The sequence below is a fragment of the Bombina bombina genome, chromosome 1, assembly GCF_027579735.1.
Source record: "Bombina bombina isolate aBomBom1 chromosome 1, aBomBom1.pri, whole genome shotgun sequence".
Taxonomy (NCBI): domain Eukaryota; kingdom Metazoa; phylum Chordata; class Amphibia; order Anura; family Bombinatoridae; genus Bombina; species Bombina bombina.
Genome location: NC_069499.1, coordinates 280,725,656 through 280,744,511, shown reverse-complemented (window position 1 = coordinate 280,744,511; position 18,856 = coordinate 280,725,656).

The window sequence follows — 18,856 nt, the reverse complement described above, 5'->3', positions numbered from 1 at the left end:
GAGTTTAGCAATTGGATTCTGTAAATGTTTGTTTCTAGTTCACATATTGATGTGCAGCAAAGAAATTTAAGTTTTGGATACAATTTTTGTTTTCTTGAATATTTGGTGATGGCACTATTCAGTATTCGTTTAGTTTAAAACTAAGCGAATACTAAATTTTAGTTAGTTAAAATGAATGTAAATGTTTCAAAGCTACAGGTGAACAATACTTACCTTAAAGTGCTCTAAAGAGCATGGCAAGAGTTCTAAGGTAAGTATTAAACCCTTAAACAAAAATAAACAAATGAATACTGATGATTTTTGTCAGTATGTTTTTGTTTTCTTTAATTTTTTGTGTGCATTCATTTGGATATTTAGTATGTTAAAATAAAAAGAAACCTTTTAAGCGGTTTCTCTTAAATTTGGGGTCATATTTTTTTGTTCCCACAACTGTGTAGATGTTGGATAGAATTTTGTTTTTGTACTATTAGATTACAGGCCAGTGTGTATCACTTATAAATCTTTGTCCCACTATATTGAAATACTGGATTATTTTGTTTTCTCTTTGGACATTTAGAGAAGTTGCCTGTTTTACAGCTTGATTGAGATAGCTCCTCCAGGACTACCTTCATTCTCACTTTCTGGACTAACTCTGCGAACACTTGAATATTATTAGTCATAGCGGATACGTGAAATGTATAACGCAGCCACTATGCATTGACCCTATTGTACTCTTTATTGCTTTTCTTTATGATGTATGAGTATATTTCATTTTTCAATAAAGCTTTTGAAAATTTAAAAAAAAGAAAATCTGTTTTTCGCCACACAAATGTGCGTTCGTACGAAAAAGAATGCACATCTGTAATTCACACTTGTATTGCTGTAATTGTCAGTTTCAGCACAGCCATCTTCATAAATGGGATTTCAAACAGGAGTGTACTTTTGTGACTGGGATTTCAAATGGGATCGTTCCTTTTTGACTGCAAAGACAAAATCAGTTCACAAGAGTGTGGTTACATTATTTAAATCCCAGTAACAAAGGCACAATCCTGTTGAAATTCCAACAATTTTGCAACTACATTATTGCAATCAGCTGGTTTCATGATTTACTGTGTGAGAACTATTATAAAGCCGAAATTTGAATATTGCCTGCTCGATAACCTTTTCCCCCATAAAATTCAATCAGACAAGAAAAGTGGGGAAAAAAACAACCAACTTATGCGCAAACTCGATTGAATATTCTCAAGTGCACTAACCCGACATGAAAATATGAATATTTTACATTCCACTGTTCTTCACATAGAAGAATATGTATTCATTCATATTTCTATATATCTGATGTTTTTATGTAAAATATATAACAATATATATGTATGTATATATAAATTTATATATATATATATATATATATATATATATATATACATATATAAAATAGTATACACTGAAGTAGGACAGGACCCGGTGTTGATCCGTGGTATCCCACACCAAAAGCAGCCAGCACCAGAGATCTCTGGAGCTGGCTGCTTTTGGTGTGGGATACCACGGATCAACACCGGGTCCTGTCCTACTTCAGTGTATACTATTTTGGATGCAATCTGGCCATGCATAGAGTGGTTGTGAGTGTTGGTGAGTGCTGATCTTCTGTACAGTACTATATATATATATATATATATATATATATATATATATATATATATATATATATATATATTTATATATATATATATATATATATACATATACAGTGTGTATATATATATATATATATGTATATATCGGTATAGATATATAAAGGAATATCTATTTAGAAATGCATAGAACATATTATGCTATGTGCAAAACATTGGAATATGAAATATTTACAGTAAATACATAGTTAAACCCCCCAAAAATGAATATTGCATAAATATGTATTTTCATGTTTTGATCTACTTAACTGCAAAGGGCTCCAATGCCCATATATAAATATATATATATATAAAACATGAAAGAGGACAGCACTCTCAGGCTGGACCGGGTACACATCCTATGACCCAGCAACATGCGCAGCCCTGGGGGCAAAAACAGCACTCTCAGGAAGCTGCACCGTCCACAGAGCCACAGACAGTTAACCCCAGGCAGGTCTGGGTGCACGTCCCAAATGGGTAAATTACAAAAAATATATGCGATAATATAGCACACAAAAAAGGCCAGCACTCACTAACAAGCTCACAACTAAGATAAAAAGTAACAATGGAAGAGTTAGTTACCGCATTTGGCCAAATGGGACAAGCCCAGGTACCACGTCAAGGTCTCTTACAAACCTGGGTCCCTAAACAGTCACACAATGCAGGCTCACAGTCAAACAAAATGGGAAAAAATGAAGGGTGTGCTGGTTTATGTAATCTTACAAAACACGAAAGAGGACAGCACTCTCAGGCCGGATCGGGTACAAATCCCATCACCCTGCAACATGCACAGCCTGGATGCAAAAACAGCACTCTCAGGAAGCTGCACCGTCCACAGAGCCACAGGCAGTTAACCCCAGACAGGTTTGAGTGGACGTCCCAAATGGGTAAATTACAAAAAATATATACGATAATATAGCACACAAAAAAAGTCCAGCACTCACTTACAAGCTCACAACTAAGATAAAAAGTAACAATTGAAGAGTTAGTTACCGCATCTGGCCAAATGGGACAAGCCCAGGTACCACGTCAAGGTCTCTTCCAAAACCTGGGTCCCTAAACAGCAACACAATGCAGGCTCACAGTCAAACAAACTGGGAAAAAATGAAGGGTGCGCGTGCTTATGTAATCTACCCAGACATATACAAAACACGAAAGAGGACAGCAAAAACAGCACTCTCAGGAAGCTGCACCGTCCACAGAGCCACAGGTCTGGGTTCATGTCCCAAATGGGTAAATTACAAAAAATATATACGATAATATAGCATACAAAAAAAATCCAGCACTCACTTACAAGCTCACAACTAAGATAAAAAGTAACAATGAAAGAGTTAGTTACCACATCTGGCCAGATTGGACAAGCCCAAGTACCACACAATGCAGGCTCACAGTCAAACAAACTGGGAAACAATGAAGGGTGCGAAGGCTTATGTAATCTCCCCAGACATATACAAAACACGAAAGAGGACAGCACTCTCAGGCCGGACCGGGTACACTTCCCATGACCCTGCAACATGCACAGCCCTGGGTGCAAAAACAGCACTCTCAGGAAGCTGCACCGTCCACAGAGCCACAGGCAGTTAACCCCAGACAGGTCTGGGTGCACGTCCCAAATGGGTAAATTACAAAAAATATAAACGATAATGTAGCGCACAAAAAAAGTCCAGCACTCCCTTACAAGCTCACAACTAAGATAAAAAGTAACAATGGAAGAGTTAGTTACCACATCTGGCCAAATGGGACAAGCCCAGGTACCACGTCAAGGTCTCTTCCAAAACCTGGGTCCCTAAACAGCCACACAATGCAGGCTCACAGTCAAACAAACTGGGAAAAAATGAAGGGTACGCGGGCTTCTGTAATCTCCCCAGACATATACAAAACACGAAAGAGGACAGCACTCTCAGGCCGGACCGGGTATACATCCCATGACCCTGCAACATGCACAGCCCTGGGTGCAAAAACAGCACTCTCAGGAAGCTGCACCGTCCACAGAGCCACAGGCAGTTAACCCCAGACAGGTCTAGGTGCACGTCCCTAATGGGTATATTACAAAAAATACATACGATAATATAGCACACAAAGTCCAGCACTCACTTACAAGCTCACAACTAAGATAAAAAGTAACATTGGAAGAGTTAGTTACCGCATCTGGCCAAATGGGACAAGCCCAGGTACCACGTCAAGGTCTCTTCCAAAACCTTGGTCCCTAAGTAGCCACACAATGCAGGCTCACAGTAAAACAAACTGGGAAAAAATGAAGGTGCGCGGGCTTATGTAATCTCCCCAGACATTTACAAAACACGAAAGAGGACAGCACTCTCAGGCTGGACCGGGTACACATCCCATGACCCTGCAACATGCACAGCCCTGGGTTCAAAAAGAGCACTATCAGGAAGCTGCAATGTCCACAGAATCACAGGCAGTTATATATGCACACACATGTCTATATATGTCTATATTTGTATACATATGTATTTATGTGTTCATTTGAAATGAGTGTATATTTTCAAAAATATATCAAGCCGATTTCTCCTCATTGGTGTCTTATCCAAGCGTTAAGGGTTTAGTAGGCTCCTCCTTTTCAGCCTATGCATAAATTGGACATTAAACTACTTTCTTGAAAAGTTTTGTCTCTTTTAGCTATGTCCTCTGCTAGAAGAGTTTTTGAATTGTTTGCTCTTTCTTGTGAGCCTCCTTATATTATTTTCCATCATTATAAGGCTGTTTTATGGACCTCATTTAATTTCCCCCCAAGGTTGTTTATTTCAGATAACACTGGTAGAGAGTTTATTGTTCTTTCTTTGTGTACTAATCCTAAAAATGCTTCTGAAAGATTGTTACATTTTCTGGATATTTTTAGGGCATTGACATTTTATGTTGATGCTAGACATGTGCAATTCATTTCGGATCGATTCGGAAATTCGGAAAATTCTGCAAAGTTGGAGATTCGGATCGAACCGAATTTCTGAATTAAAATACTGCCGAATTTACCGAATAAATCCGAATGAGTTCAGATTTATTTGGTAAATTCGGATGGCCATGGATTACACTAGTATTGTACAGTATATTAGGTTATATCACTCTGCTATGGCTTACACCTAATATACAGTACATAATACTAGTCTAATACACAGCACACATACCAAAATTCTGAATTTCTGAACCGAACCGAATAAAAACCGAATCCAGCCGAATTTTTTTGAATCCAAATGAATCCGAAATGAATCCAAAACAAATTAATTTGAAGTTTTCCGAATTCGAATCGATCCAAAACGAAATTAGAAAAATCGATCTGAACCGAACCAAAACAAATTTTTCGATCATGCACATATCTAGTTGATGCTACTAAGGATTTTAGAAAAACCTCTAGTATGTTTGTTCTTTTATCTGGCCCAACGAAACATCATAAGACCTCTGCTATTTCTTTAGCCTCTTGGTTAAAGCTTTTGATTCACAGAGCTATTTGGAGGCAGCTCAGCCTCCACCGCAGTGGTTTACTCCTCATTCTACAAGGTCAGTTGTTACTTCTTGGACTTTTAAGGATGAGGTTTCAGTTGATCAAATTTGCAAGGCAGCTACTTGGTCTTCTTTGCATACTTTTCCAAAATTCTACCATTTTTATGTCTTTGCTTCCTCTGAATCAGCCTTTGGTAGAAAAGTTCTTCAGGCAGTTGTCTAACGGCTAGATTACAAGTGTTGCGGCACGGCTTTTAACGGCAATGGCAATTCCAGCGTAATGGCCAGGAACACATATTACGACTTGTGGAGGTATAGCTATACCGCAAGCATTTTACCCTTTAACGCAACGTCCATTCCACACTCAAAAAAATTATGTTTTTGTGTGGGATTTTCATAGCGCCGGTATTACAGGTTGTGCGATCTATCTGAAATGCTTGCGTCACAGCCTATACCGAAACGATCCATAGCGCCATCTGAGAGCAGTAGTTATGGATTTTGCAATACAAATGTTTCACAAAACTCATGACTAAACTGCTACAAAGTACACTAACAACCATAAACTACCTATTAACCCTTACACCACCACTTTCCCCATCATAAACATTATAATAAAGCAATGAATCCCTAATCCGCCGCTCTCCATCATCGCCAACACTATAATAAAGCTATTAATGGATAATTGTTAATATAATCTAAAATTATATAAACTCAAATTAATAAAAAATGACACTAATGCAAATTGCTATGGGTGTAACAAATAATTAAAAGTTTATTGACACATAAAAAACACTCAATAATATTGTTCTATTTGAACAAATCCCTGTTTCATAAAAAATAAATAGTTATAGGCAATCCCTTTAACTGGGTCTTATTGACTCAATGACACCGGTGTCTGACTAGCTGGAATTTTAATCCAGATATATGCTAAAACATTTCTAATCAATCTCACAGTAAATTATAACATTAAAATTCTTATTGCATAACAGTTCTAAGGAAAGCGTATGTAAGTTAATATGCTCGTGTTACATAAATGAGTATCACTCAATCTTCTCTCGTTCACAATTTAAGTGTTAGGTAACTACACAGGCTGACAAGTGCACCTTAGTTCTGTTACCAAGGAGGCTGGGAGAAATGGAATATTTACTCAATATGATGATCAGGCACAGTCTTTTGCAAATAATGTTATGTTAAAAGTCATTGATAAACTCCAAAAACAGAATCCCAAAAGCTGAGGACGTCCCTTAATGTGAACGTTTACCCTTTGGACCGTTCAATTCTTTCAAAATCTTCTTTAATTAGACTTTAAGTGGTTAGTCTTTATGTGTGATTTCACACTTACCCAGTGTCTCGGCGATGGGGGCGGTCTCTCTCTTTATCCACTTGCTTGTCAGGATCCAACTGGGCTTAATGTTTTGTCGTGATGCCGAACTTGTTAATCTTCTCTTTAGGATCTTTTCAGTGTGCACACTTCGAGTCTTCTTTCAAATAGAAATCAATACTCCTACCGTCTTCCAAGCTTGTCTCACAAACGGACTCAATATCAAGCTGGTGTGGCGGTCCTGGGAGTTAGCAGCTGTTATCACTCTGCTGTCTGTCTGTTTCTCACAAAGCCGGATAATGGTCTATGCATTTCACCTCTCAAGGGAGCCTTTGTCAAGATACCTTTCTCCAGCTGAGTTCCTTTATTTAAAGGGTTTCCAGTTAACCCTATAAGTGCTTGTTATGAGTTTATCAATTTTCTAAAAATGCTTTCCATTTCTCCATTCCTTATTTTTCATTTATATTATTTTTTATTATTATGCCTCCAATATATTAAATTGAATATTGTACTGTTTGGAATTTAATAAAAATAAATAGACAATAAATTGTATAACTTTTTCAGTCCCAGAGCCGTGTTCGTAATGCATTTCCTTATCAAATAGCAATTTGCATTCTATCAACATTACTGCTTTAAAACAAGTGAATCAAAACTTATACTCTTAAAAAATCTCAGTTGTAAAAAGTTGGAATTTTTTTTTATTTTTTATTTTTAAACTTTAATCAAAATCACTATGGAATATCAGAAAATTACATCTACTGTAGGTTGGGTTTGAACCAACAACCTCAATTGTGGAGTGCTTATGGCTTAACCATTGTGCTACAATAGTATCTCTATTTACTCCACATTTCAAATAATTATTAGACTAGTTGTTAACTAATGACAATATTGTGTGGAAATTCACCTAATACATAATAGCCACCTATAATGTAGAGCCTCTATTAGACTCTCTCTACAAATATATAACGTCCTTGTTCTTCTAAAGTAGCTCAAGGATGCAGGAGGAGACATTAAATAACACTTATAGATACTTTTCAGAGTCATATCTGAAGGGCAAAAGGTTAGTCTAAAGTTGGATTTAAACTTGTGGTCTTTAGGATAAGAGAACAACACTCTAACTACTACACCACCCACTGATACATCAACCTCATTCTTCTAAATGAACTCAAGATTACTGGTAGAGATCTGAGACCACAATTAGTGAATAATATTTGGATGAGTTATCTGACTAGAGTTCAATTCGAACGTGTGGTCTATAGGATAAGAGAACAACATTCTAACCACTACACCACCCTCTGATATAATAACCTAATTCTTCTAAATGTACTAAAGTTTACTGATGGAGACTTTAAAAATAAATTAATAATATTTGGATGTGATGTCAAATGATTGCCTTCAGCTAGATTTGAACTTGTGGTCTTTTTGGTTGGGGGAACAATACTTAAAACACTAGACCACCCTCCAGTTCTTTATTATAGGGAATAATTTAATATCATACAAGTTATAGAAAAGATCGAATTTAACTTGATTTTAGTACATTAGTCAGCTAGATAAGGGAATTTAGATCAAGTTCACTGTTTAGTCCTTTGGGATGTAATGTTCCAAAATTAAAAATAAACTCTGCTTCTTGTTTAAGTAATTTCTTCCCAATGTTCCCTCTCCTTCCATCCTGGGCCACTTTTTTAACCCCCCAAAATTTAAATGCCTCTACTTTACCCATATGGACCTCTTTAAAATGTTTATACAAAGTTGTATCTTCCCTCTGATGTTCTATGGCTAATATGTGTTCACGTATACAGTCTTTTAATTTCCGTCCTGTTTGCCGGAAATATCTTAGGTTACAGTCGCACTGCAACATGTATATAACATTGGTATCAGTGCACCTTATAATATCTGTTATCTTAATGAGTCTCCCATATTTATCAGACTTAATTTGTTTTAATTTAGTACTATGTTTACAAGACTTGCACTGATGACACGGAAAAAACCCTTCAATTTTTTCCCCTTTAAGGTTTTTGTATCCTTTATTACACATCTTCCCTCCACCTTTAAATTCACTGGGGGCCAATAATGATTTTAAGTTTTTTGCCTTTCTATAGATGAATCTGGGATTTCTTCCTATAGTTGGCCCTATTAACGGATCTTTCAATAAAAGGTGCCAGTGTTTATTGACTATCTTTTGAAATTGTTTGTGTTGGATGGAATAGGTCGTAATTAATGGTATATCTAATATCCCTTTAGCCTCATCCCCCTCTGGAGGTTTAACCTTTTTCTAAAGTAATTCCTCTCTATCAATGTGTTTAATTTCGTTTGCTACCTCTGCAATTCTCTCAGTGTTATACCCCTTTTAGTTTAATATAATAATCCTGGAAAACCATAAGAAAATTATATTATTACCAGATTCCTGATTGACCCAGTGTTATTGTCGACAGATAAGACCATGTTAACAGGAATTACCTAACAAAAACATTTGTGACTATAAAGGGCAAACCAGAATTGATTAACTCGCCTGATTCAATAATAAAACTTTGAATATAAATGTAAAGAACATAAACCATATTAAGAAAACTGTTTCATGTGGGTTTGTTTCATACTTATCAACATTGTGGGATCCTTGACTGGGGTTCAGTGTAAATAGACCCTCTTAGTTTACCCCTGAACCCTCTCTTGCCATTATCCTGACTTGTCTATCTGGTCAGCTTAGCCTCCCAATTCCTCTAGATAGGGTGTGGTCATCATGCATCCCCCGTGTGGCCCCTTGTGCCATCTGCTTGTGTCCCCCTCCTTCTTTTGTGGGTGAGTGTGTATTTTATGGAAAGTGCTTAACTCCACCGCAACTGATAAGGTTAGGTTCACATAATTGATTGGCTAACATTAATTACAGATTAATTAACATTTTTGTTAATAAGCTAAGTATCTCTATTTGACCTTTAACCAAGGTTGAACCCCACTAATGTTTATAGAAAAAGAGACTTACTGGAACCATGTATGACAAACATGGGGATATTTGTGAATATTTATACCAGTAATATAATGATAGGAATCATGCAGCTATGTTGAGGATCTTGAATATCATAGTAACAAAACATGGATTATTTTGATAAAGTACAAAAACTTCACAGTAAGCAATTATATACTGACAAGCAGCACTAGCTAATAGCTACATATTAATACTGAAAAATAATATATATGTGTATGTGTACCTGAATATATAAGTAAATACACATGATCATCAATTGTAACCATAAATTATATAGCACAGACATATGTGATTAATATGCAATATCAAAATGGTGAATTATACTGGACAATTGTCTTGACACTATTAACCCGTAATCCGCCGCTCCGACATCGCCGACACTATAATGAATTTATTCATGTAATTTTAGATTTTTTTTTCTTTTTTCGAAGTGTTAGTTTTTTTTTTTACACATAACATAACAATAAATGAATTTATATTTGTGAAATAAATAACATTGGCGGTGTTTTCCACCTTAACATCTTAAGTCGGGCCTCGGCCATCTTCAAACTTTCAATTTAGTAAATATGGAGAAAAATCCTATTATAAGTAATCTAGAGGTTATCAAAAGATACCTCACAAGGTATCAAAAGAAAAAAAAATCAGAAAAAGACACATCATGGTACTTATACTCAGTTCATGTGGCATCTAGTCTCCTTTCAGAGCGATTGTCTTGTCTAATCGTGGCTCTAACATTTCTTTTTAATGACATTGTCTGCCATTCTGGCCTTTGATGAAGGGGACCCAATTTATTTATATTATGGAGTGCAATAGGTGCAACTTCTCCTGTGTCAGGAGGATCAATGCGTAGCTCTTTACATACCCCCTGAATTTCATCTGGGGAATGGCATAGGACTCTCTTGCCTCTCCACTGGATTTGAAGGCTGAAAGGGTAGCTCCATCGGTATGGAATGTTCTGTTGGCGCAATTTTAGCGCTAGAGGTTTCAAGTCTCTCCGTTTCTGCAGAGTTCTGATTAATAGGTCCTCAAAAAGCTATAGGTCTGTTCCTCTGAACTTTATTGGCTGCTTTACTCTTGCATTTTTCATTAAGCTTTCTTAAAATTGGAAGTTAGTGATTTTAACAATCATGTCTCTGGGAGGTTGATCTTCATGAGGTTTAATCCTTAAGGCTCGGTGAGCTCTATCTATGGCAATTGTTGCATCATCACCTTCATTGTTTGTATAGGCAAACAAGCTTTAAATATAGTTTTTCAGATCTTGTGGAATCACAGTCTCTGGAATGCCACGTATTCGAACATTATGTCTCCGGCTTCGATTTTCTAAATTGTCAACCTTGTTTTCCAAATGGAAGACGATATCATCCTGCTGCATTAATTGACGATCCATACTGGTAATGGATGTATTGTATTGTAATATGTCCTCTTCCAGTTTTTCCACCCTCTGTCCCACCTCTGTGAGGTTTCTTTTTATTTCTGAGATTTCTTCTCTAATACACTCTCTGACCTGTTGGATTAGCATTGAAAAGTCCTTTTTTGAGGGTAGGGAATCTAGGAGGGCTTTAGGGATAGTTACTGCCGGAGTGGATCATTCTCTCTCTTTTGTAGTTGTTTCTGGAGTGGTAGGAGCTGGAGCTGGTGCTAGGCATTTAAAAAAATTGTTCAGTGAAGGTTTAGCAGTAGCCTTTTTCTTTGCCGCGCTCTCCATTTTATTGTTCTTCTTTGGAGACATCGTAGATGCTTTACTATGTATTGTGGCATCTGCAATATAACAGTTTCTGAAGTACTGTAGAATAAGTGCAGTTACAATAATTTTGTTCCCTTTGAACCTTTAGAGGAATGTATTATGAATCCTCAGTTAAGATGACTCGATTCAATCTTTATTTAGAAAACGGCTGTCTCTGAAGAGTTCTCTATGTTAAATCCAGGATGTGCCTGAGAAGAAATTTTACTGCGTGGTGCGAGTAGGCCCAAGCCTGAGTGTGAGGTGCGTCATGCTTTTTCTCCTTGTCCTTTCTTATTGCATATGTCCCTGATCCCTGGTGGTATAATTAAAGTTTGCCCCTTACATCGTAATGGGTATTTGAGGGAGAGCTGTGATATTATCCAGGGTTGACTATGTAGGGAAGTGAAAATAGGCCCCCCTTCGTAACTTACGGTCGGATTGTAGAGGTAAGACTGTAATTTAGTTACTCCGGTCGCCGTCTGTGTCACCTTGTCATGTCAATGTGTTGCGGTCAGCTTCTGAAGTCTATCTCTGACATTTACTGCCGGGATTGGAAGGATCTGGGGGATATCCGATGTTTGTAGCCCAACTGATTCACAGAAGCTCACTCGGGTGCAGCCATCTCTCTCGAGTGCTGGCTCCGCCCCCCCCGTGTTAGGTTTTTTTAAATTTGTAATTTAGATTTTTTTATTGGTAGTATTTATTTATTTATTTTTTAAATATAATTTTTATTGAAAGTAAAACAATACAATTTAAAACAAAACAATACAATGATAACATAACAGTTGTCATTTTACAGGTTATTATAGAGCAATGTTTCAATCTATAAGAGTGCTTGTAACTTTAGGTGAAACTATTCGCAAGACTACCCCCCATCCACCAGAGCATCAATGAACTGCTCCACACAGTGTTAATAATTAGTTGTCAGTTGTCCCATCTAAGGTCTGATGGCTAGGGGGAATTTTTGTTTTATGGATTAGGGGTTTAATTGAGTCCCAGTAAAATTTAATATCTGTGAAGGTATCCATTTTTTGGGTCCTATAATATCCATATTCCTCCAAAACAAGTGTTTCTTCTACATGTAACATTAGCTCAGACAATGTGGGGGAAATTGTATTCTTCCATTTTCTAGCTATCAGGGTTTTGCCCAAATTGAGAATAAATTGTGATAGGCGTCGGCGCAAATAGTCAACTTTTTGTGGCGGTAGATTTAATATTGCCGTGGTAGGCTCTAGTCTGAATATAGAATTGAATAAAAGTTGTAGCATGGATTCCACAGAATCCCAATAGGGGCGTAAGTCTTTTTTTATTTTATTAGAATAGTAATGTTAGGTTGATTAATAGTTTAATGTTAGGTTTATTTTTATTTCACAGGTAAATTTTTATTTATTTTAAGATAGTTATATTGTAATTTTAATTTTAAGCTAGGTTGTGTTATTTATAGGGGTTAATAGATTTATTTAGTAGCGATGATGTGGGAGGCCGGAGGTTTAGGGGTTAATAGGTTTATTTACTGGTGTCTATGTCGGGGAATGGCGGATTAGGGGTTAATAACTTTATTATAGTGTCGGCAATGTCGGGGAGCGGCGGAATAGGTGTTAATAACTTTTACTAGTGTTGGCGATGTCGGGGGCGGCAGATTAGGGATGTTTACACTTGGGGTTTATGCTATGGTGTTAGGTTTAAACGTAACTTTTTTTTCCCCATAGACATCAATGGGGTTGCGTTACAGAGATTTTTCATTCCGTACTGCAGGTGTTAAGTTTTTTTCTAACACTCTCTCCCCATTGATGTCTATGGGAGAAAGCCTGCACGAGCACTTCAAAGAAGCCCTTGGCTTTTGTGCGGTATGGAGCTTAACCCCACCATATCACACGCACAAGGAGGCTTTTCAGTAACTCGTAATGGCAGCACTATGGAGAGTGAAATAACACAATTTTTTGCCATTAGTTTCGCACCCTGTTTAGCGCAAAACTCATAATCTAGGTGTCTGATAATTATACCTGTTTTTTTAAGAGCATTTAAAAAAAAAGAATTCTTTGGGATTGTGGATTTATTTTCTCAGTGAAAAAGATGTTTTTAAATCCCTTCCTTTATGTTATTATTTTTGGACTCCGCAGCTTGGGTATTTGTTCCTATGAGTAATTGATTGTGGACTCTCCCCACCTGTATCTAAGAAAACATAATTTATGCTTACCTGATAAATTAATTTTCTTTCATGGTTGTCTTCAATTTGCCAGACTCTACTGGAACTTCAAATGGTCAGATAAAACCAAAATAGAGCTTTTTGGCAATAATCATCAGAGGTTGGTTTGGCGGACACAAAGAGGTAGCCATATGGAAAAGTTATGCGCATGGTTAAATATGGTGGTAGTTCTTTCATGTTTAGAGACTCTATCAAATATCAACAGATATTAAATAAACACCTGACTGCCACTGTCAGAAAGCTTAAAATGGACCGTGGTTGGATCTTCCAGCAGGACAATGATCCTAAACATACATTAAAATCAACACAGAAATTGTTTACTTGACCACGAAATCAAGGTCCTTCCATCCTAGTCCCCTGACTTGAACCCCATAGAAAACCTGTGTGGTTAACTGAAGAGTAGAGTCCACCAGTGTCAACCTCAAAATTTGAAGGATCTAGAGAGATTCTGTATTGAGGAATGGTCTCAGATCCCTTGCCATGTATTCTCTAACCTCATCAGTCATCATAGGGGAAGACTTAGGCTGTTATTTTGGCAAAGGGAGGTAGTACAAAGTATTGACTAAAAGGGTGCCAATAATTGTGGCACACATATATTTAACAAAGATTTGTTTTATTATAAACATTGTTGTGTCTGCCATTGTTTGATATCCATGAGAGCAGAGTATGTTTTTGTACTTTTTGAATAAACGATCAAATGGTTAAACAATAAAGACAATTTTTCACTTCTTTACTCATATTTACCAAGGGTGTCAATATTAGTGGAGGGCACTGTATGTGTGAGGTAGGAGGTGTTTTATAGAGCTCTTGGGGTTTCGGAATCTTTGCCTAATGCTAGTGGTAAAGACGAGTAATTACCAAGAGTAATGGATCATGGACTCTCACCAACATAAAAGAAATTACTTTATCAGGTAAGCATAAATTATGTTTTTACAATGAGAAAAGAAAACTGTAAATATTAGACTGTCCAGTAAAATACTTGACACCTGGCAGCCCAAAATCTATATTATGTGAGAGAGGAGATATAAACAGAAGCAGAAGAATAAATAGATTTTTTACTACCATTGTATTGTAAACTGGTGTGAAAAGATAAAACAGAACATTTCAGGACAACCTCATCAGTGTAGCAGTTTTAATTTAACTCAAAAGTGTCTATTCCAATAGGTGTGTGAAGTGCTTTGTATTGATTTTCACTGGGTTTTCAGATTCAAAGACAGTCCAATCTATCAGAAAACTTAGTTACTGTGTCATTTCTGAGTGGTTTGTGCAGCATACATTCCTTCAATACTTTGCAGTGACAGATTTTGACAGCAGTATTCAAAACCATAAAGACCAATTTGAATAGTTCTTGGTAGTTTGTTTTTTTTTGAAAAATAGTTTTTATTGATTTTACAGAGGAATAAACAATAAACAACAATAACATCAAGTCATACAACAAGTATATAAGCATTGCAGAATATCATGAGTAATTACAGTCTTACATAAATCTTTATGCTGGAATCCCTTATCGTCATATTACCATCCATTTTATTATTTTATAGAATGGGGCTGTCATTATACAATGTCATCTTCAATTCACTTCACAGTATGTAAACCCTTATGTCAGTCTGAACCAAAGGCATGCTTCCAATCTAACTGTATTCTACAGGACTAATGGCTTTGGGTATCTGTTCTTTCAGGGTTGACTACCAAATTGCTTTTGTTTAATTGTATCCCAGTAAAATTTAATGTTTAAGAACATCTCTAATCTTTGGGTTCTGAAAAAACCATATTCCTCTAATGCTAGTGTCTCTTCAAAGTGATGAAGCCATTCTTGTAGTGTGGGAGCTGTTGGATTTTTCCAATTTCGGGCTATCACGGTTTTAGCTGAATTAAGAATAAATTGTAGAAGGTGTTGGCGAATTCGGCACAGTTTCGGGATTGGTAAATTTAGGAGTACTGTGGTTGGCTTAAGCTTAAATGTAGGGGTAAGTAAATGTTTTAGGAAGGATTCGATTTGGTCCCAAAAGGGGCGAATAATTGGGCAACTCCACCATATGTGTGACATGGATCCCTTGAGACCGCACCCTCTCCAACATCTGTCTGACACTGTTGGGTATATGCTTTTTAAGCGTGACGGAGTGAGGTACCATCTTGACATTATTTTTCTTGGTAGTTTTTTTTTTACTTTTTTGTTTATTTTAATAAGAAACATTTCTATTCTCTTTGTGTGCTTTTCCTTTTTTTCCAGATTTTTTATGTGCATGTTCAGTTAATGTTAAACACCAACACATTCTAGTCTAAATAAAGCAAATTTTATATATATATATATATATATATATATATATATATATATATATAGACAAAGTTGCAGAGGTGAACGGCACTCACAAATAAGTCAGCTACCTGGTGCTCTCACTAGGGAGAAACAAACAGTAAAGCAGCTATGAATCCCACGGACGGGCTCCGTGTTGCAGCCAGGATCCAAATGAAGCAGGCACACAGGTTTTTTCAAAAACATTCCGGTTTATTGGCAGTATCGTTTACCAAACGTTTCGGCTCAAACACGAGCCTTTGTCAATGGTGTACAAAACCACATTTGGTTTTGTACACCATTGACAAAGGCTCGTGTTTGAGCCGAAACGTTTGGTAAACGATACTGCCAATAAACCGGAGTGTTTTTGAAAAAACCTGTGTGCCTGCTTCATTTGGATCCTGGCTGCAACACGGAGCCCGTCCGTGGGATTCATAGCTGCTTTACTATATATATATATATATATATATATATAGATATATATATATATATATATATATATTCGCATTCAGATACCTTGGAAGCATTGCAATCATGAGAGAGCACTTCCATAGGCTCCAATGGGAGCCTCGTTCAGAACCTAAGCACAGTGTACATATATACATATATATTTACTGGGAACACACAGTTCCCATAGGCTGCTATCTGAAGGCCAACTACCCCCAAAACACTGCCTAGTGAAGTTATTTTATTAAAAAATAAAGATGGTGCTATCTTTATTTTTTTAATAAGATACACTGCACTGTATTTTGGGACACATTAAACACTGATTACTGATTGATTTTATAAGTGCTAATTGCTACCGCGATCTTGCGGTAGCAATAACCAGCCACTTGTAATGGCTGGTTATTTATCGCATGTCTGCAAATGGGCAAATGTGTCCATTTGCGTCTACGCAATAATTTAGTGCTCCACTTGTAATCTAGCCCTTAACCCTTTAAAAATATGTTTTCTAGTGTTATATAGGGTTGATAACAAGCTATCGTTTGATATTTATCTGCATGTGAACAACTGCAGATGAGCCCTTTTCAATGTTGATGCAATCACAGCCAGCCATTTTCTTTACTTTTTTTATACCTCTTAAGGCTGCCTTACAGTTCTTTTGAATTAACCCCCTTGTACAATGTGTAAGTAAAATCATCATTTACATGTGTAAAATTAACCTATTGTAATCCGAATTTATCCTGACCACTGGTCAACACTGGTTTATGTTTGTATATAAAGTAGGCATGGTGAGTATACTGGGCATGTTTTTTCAATGATTATATTGAATCAATAATTTTAAAGTATTGTTATTTTTATTATTTCTAATTATTAGTTGACAAAACACTTTCTTGTGATATAAAAAGAAGAATACAGGTTTCTATTACAAGGAAGTTTCTAGTACAACTTATTTAATCTTCTAAAACAGTATTTTAACAGTTCTCACACTGCAAATCATAAAACCAGTATATTGCAATAATTTAGCTGCAAAAATGTTGGAATTTCAAACCAGATTGCCTCCTTGTGACCGGGATTTCAAATAGGATTGGACCTACATGACCAGGATTTAACATAAAGCCACCTGCATTTCTTATTGCTTAAGCAATTGCAATGCTGCCCTCTGTTCTCACGCATCCAATAGTGCAATGAAATGGACTGTTATTCACCCTGGTTAGATTAGTCTGGGGTTATTTTAAACTGACAGCAAAGAGGTCAGGCCCAGCATTTGCATAAGGCAGGCTAGGCAATCTTGGAGCGGCATGCAACAGCTGATATATAATTTATCATTTTTATTTAGCCAGCAACCAGGGGCAGAGCTAAAAGCGGTGGCCCCGGGCCCCAAGTTTAGTAGAGGGCCCATCAAACTCTGAAGCAGGGACCTTGCACTGGTATTTTATAACATGTTTTTAGCACACAGGCACAGAACTTCTAGTATGGTGGTTGGTGTGGGATTCTCCTAATGTTTATGACTTCCGGCTGCACTGTCTTCCAGTCTCTCACTGTCACAGCGCAGCCAGACTGAAAGAGTACTCCTGCTTTGTCCTCCCCCTCCAGTGTGGAGCTTTCTCTGCTGTGAGTTCAGATAGCAGGGCAGGAGTGATTTACTGTTCCAGACATTATGGAAGGTAAAGGGGCTGTGTCTGTGAGGCATCTCATACTTTCAGCAGCAGCTCAGATTACTTTTCCCTTGCTGCTGTTTTGTTTTTGTTTTTTTTCAGCATTACTAGTAATATGGTCCTAACCAGCTTCTCCTTGCTATAGTAAGTTAAGCAAGATTTAGTTATTCATTTAAAAAAAAAAAAAAAGATTTACCTGTCAGAAGAGGAGAACAAGCACATTCTCAATCTCACACACATATATGTATACACACACATATATATATATATATATATATATATATATATATATATATATATATATATAAATAATTATATGTGCTTGTGTGTGTATATATATATATATTTATTTATTTATATATATTGATATGCAGCACAACCACTGTCTGATTTGCTATGCAACACAACCACTGTCTGATTTGATATGCAGCACAACCACTGCCTAATTTGCTATGCAGCACTACCACTGGCTGGTTTGCTATGCCGCACTAACACTGTTTGATTTGCTATGCAGCACAACCACAATCTGATTTGTTTTGCAGCACAACCACTGTCTGATTTGCTATGCAACACTACCGTTGTTTGATTTGCTATGCAGCACAACTACTGTCTGATTTGCTAAGCAGCACTACTGTTGTCTGATTTGCTATGTACCAGTACCATTGTCTGATTTGCTATGCAGCACTACCACTGTTTGTTTTGTTATGCAGCACAACCATTGTCTGTTTTGCTATGCAGCACTACCATTGTGTGATTTGCTATGCAGCACTACCACTGTCTGATTTGTTATGCAGCTCAACCACTGTCTGATTTGCTCTGCAGAACTACCGTTGTCTGATTTGCTATGAAGCACAACGGTTGTCTGATTTGCTATGCAGCACTACCAGTTTCTGATTTATTATGCTGCACAGCAACTGTCTGATTTGCTATGTAGCACTACCATTGTTTGATTTGCTATGCAGCATAACCACTGTCTGATTTGCTATGCAGCACTACTGTTGTCTGATTTGCTAGGTAGCACTACCATTGTCTGATTTGCTATGCAACACTACCACTGTCTGATATGTTATGCAGCACAACCACTGTCTGATTTGCACTGCAGCACTACCGTTGTCTGATTTGCTATGAA